The sequence below is a fragment of the Giraffa tippelskirchi genome, chromosome 8 (genome assembly GCF_054371585.1).
Source record: "Giraffa tippelskirchi isolate mGirTip1 chromosome 8, T2T-mGirTip1v1.2.pri, whole genome shotgun sequence".
Taxonomy (NCBI): Eukaryota; Metazoa; Chordata; class Mammalia; order Artiodactyla; family Giraffidae; genus Giraffa; species Giraffa tippelskirchi.
In genome coordinates, this window is record NC_137282.1 from 77,699,852 (window position 1) to 77,703,441 (window position 3,590).

The window sequence follows — 3,590 nt, forward strand, 5'->3', positions numbered from 1 at the left end:
TCTATTTGATGATAGATTATATATATACATATATATATATATATATATATGTTCAAATTCCTTTCCTAATTTGGAACCAGTTCATTGTTTCATGTCCAGTTCTAACTGCTGCTTCTTGACCTGCATACAGGTTTCTCAGGAGTGAGGTCAGGTGGTCTGGTATTCCCATCTCTTGAAGAATTTTCCACAGTTTGTTGTGATCCACACACTCAAAGGCTTTAGTGTAGTCAATGAAGCAGAAGTAGATGTTTTTTCTGGAATTCTCTTGCTTAATGTTGCAATTTGATCTCTGGTTCCTCTGTCTTAAAAGAGCTCCTCCATCTTCTGCTGCAAAGAGTATAATCAAGCTGATTTCGGTATTCACAGTCGGTGATGTCCATGTGTAGAGTCATCTCTTGTGTTGTTGTATATTGTCACCTTGCTTATTTAACTTATATGCAGAGTACATCATGAGAAATGCTGGGCTGGAGGAAGCACAAGCTGGAATCAAGATTGCTGGGAGAAATATCAATAACCTCATATATGCAGATGACACCACCCTTATGGCAGAAAGTGAAGAAGAACTAAAGAGCCTCTTGATGAAAGAGAAAGAAGAGCGTGAAAAAGCTGGCTTGAAACTCAGCATTCAAAAAACGAACATCATGGCATACAGTCCCATTACTTCATGGCAAATAGATGGGGAAACAGTGGAAACAGTGACAGACTTTATTTTCTTGGGCTCCAAAATCACTGCAGATGGTGACTGCAGCCTTGAAATTAAAAGACACTTGCTCCTTGGAAGAAAAACTATGACCAACCTAGACAGCAGGGACATTACTTTACCGACAAAGGTCCATCTAGTCAAAGCTATGGTTTCTCCAGTAGTCACGTATGGATGTGAGAGTTGGACCATAAAGAAAGCTGAATGCTATAGAATTGAAACTTTTGAACTGTGGTGTTGGAAAAGACTCTTGAGAGTCCCTTGGACTGCAAGGAGATCCAACCAGTCCATCCTAAAGGAAATCAGTCCTGTATAATCATTGGAAGGACTGATGCTGAAACTGAAGCTCCAATCCTTTGGCCACCTGATAGGAAGAACTGACTCATTGGAAAAGACCCTGATGCTGGGAAAGAGGACAGGAGGAGAAGGGGACAAGAGAGGATGAAATGGTTGGATGGCATCACCAGCTCGTTGGATATGAGTTTGAGCAAGCTCCAGGAGTTGGTGATGGACAGGGAAGCCTTGCATGCCGCAGTCTATGGGGTCGCAAAGATCTGGACACAACTGAGTGACTGAACTGAACTGATTCAAATTCCTAAAGGCTCCAAATCAAAACCAGAATTAGATGTCACCTTAGATCTGTTTAATGACTCTATTTTTTAACTTTTTATTTTATATTGTAGTATAGCCAATCAACAATGTTGTGATTTCAGGTGGAAAGTGAAGGGACTCAGCAATGCATATACATGTATTCATTTTCCCCGACCTGTCCAGGCTGCCACATAACATTTAGCAGACTATCTTTAAATAGATAAGACACAATATGTTAGCAAGGATGAGTAGAAAAAGGAAACCCTAGTGCACTGTTTTGGGGAGTGTAAGTTGGTACAGCCGTGATGGAAGACAATATGCAGTTTCCTTGAAAAATTAAACCAGGTGGATTCTGCATCCTGAACTCACCTCTTCCCATGGACACACTGAATCTACAGGGACAAATAAGAAGAGTTTCCTCTGAAAGTAATCCAGAAACTAGTTGAGCAACCCCTATACATTGAGCAAATGAGAAAAGAAACCCACACTGTGTCTTAGCCACTGCTGCCCATTTCTGTCTCAACATCAACCCCACCCCTGGCACAGTGATACACAATCAGGAGGGATTTGTAACTCCCAGCTTCCCCCTGAAGAGTGAAGGGTTTTGATGAGGACAGCGTAAAGGGACAAAGTGAAAGAAAAAATGAAAGTGAAGTCGCTCAGTCATGTCTGACTCTTAGTGATCCCATGGACTGCAGCCTACCAGGCTCCTCCCTCCATGGGATTCTCCAGGCAAGAATATTGGAGTGGGTTGACATTTCCTTCTCCAGGGGATCTTCCCGACCCAGGGATCGAACCTGGGTCTCCTGCATTGGAGGCAGACGCTTTAACCTCTGAGCCACCAGGATCCCACTAGGGAGGCATAGGTAGAGAGGGTACTTTGGAAGAACCCTGTAAGTTAGTGATCGCTCCAGAAAGCAGGCTTTTTCTCTTTCCGGCTTACTCCACTCTGTAGGACAGTCTCTAGGTCCATCACGTCTCCACTGTTAACACATATATGTGGAATCTAGGAAAATGGTACTGATGAACCTAGTCACAGGGCAGGAAAAGAAAGAGATGCAGACGTAGGGAACGGACGCATGAACACTGGGAGGACGGGGGTGTGGGATGAACTGGGAGATGGAGGCTGACCTGTGTGCACCGCCATGTGTAAAATAGATGGCTAGTGGGAAGCTGCTGTACAGCCCAGGGAGCTCAACTCTGCTCTCTGATGACTTAGATGGGTGGGATGAGGGGAGTGGGAGGGAGGTTCAGGACGGAGGGGTATATGTATACATCCAGCTGATTCATTTTGCTGTACAGCAGAAACTAATGCAACATTGCAAAATGTTGTAAAATATACACACAAAAAATTGTAGACTCCAATTTAAAAAAAGAGAGAGAGAAGAAAGCAGGCTTGCTTAACTCATGAAACAAAGGAGGCTTACTTAACACCAAAGCAATAAATTGTCAATTATACTTGCACCCTGCTGGTTGATGTCACTAAGTTAATGATCCCTCGGACATGCACTTCTGCACACTAAAAATAAAAATACAATGGAAAGGGGACACTACACTGAAACCTGAGATGATTTAGCACTTTTGAGTATCTGCAACCACCTTTTTGTTCATTTCCATAACACCATGACAGTCCTGGCTGGGCCATATAGAGTCAAAAACTCCCCTGCCCAACATGTAGGAGGAGTTAATGTGGGAACAGTCAACCTTCTCCAAGGTGCCAGGTGGTGAACATGTGAAATCATCACCTCACCTCCATCTACCTTAACCTTTCACAGTCACCCATGAGGGGGGCCATGGACTCCAGCTTCCACGTGCCAGCCTCTTCTTCTCCGCTAGAATTAGCTTTAACTACAGTTTTCTTACACACTCACACTCAGCAATGACCCTAGAAGCTCCGAGATCCCAACTCTTTCCATCTTACGCTTCTGCCATATGGCCCAAAGGAGCTGTTCAAGCTCCGCCCATCACTTTTTCATTCCACACCCAGAAATGATAAGTGGTAAAGAAGGGAAGTTACTCCTTTTTTCCAAGGCATTTGCCAGAGGTCTCAAAACACCTACACTTGCATTTCATTGACCAAAATATAGTCAAGTGGCCACACTTGGCTACAAGGGCGAGTTAGGAAAGGCAGTCACCCAGCTGCACAGCAGTCTTCCCAGACTGACTCTAGATTCTTTCCACAAAGAAGGGGAGAATTGACATTGAGAATCTCTGCTACCAACGCCAGAATAATTTTTCCAGGCCTATCAGTAGATGTCTGCAGTTGCTTGTGTGAGTGTGTGCATGCACACACGTACAC

General features: G+C 43.9%; 1 non-coding gene across 1 annotated transcript; it reads right to left on the reverse strand.

Annotated features, from left to right (window-relative positions):
* Window positions 1-2,066: 2,066 nt before the first annotated feature.
* On the reverse strand, window positions 2,067-2,139 carry TRNAW-CCA (transfer RNA tryptophan (anticodon CCA)). The gene has a single exon. It is a non-coding gene; the product is annotated as a tRNA-Trp (tRNA).
* Between the last annotated feature and the right edge of the window lie 1,451 nt (window positions 2,140-3,590).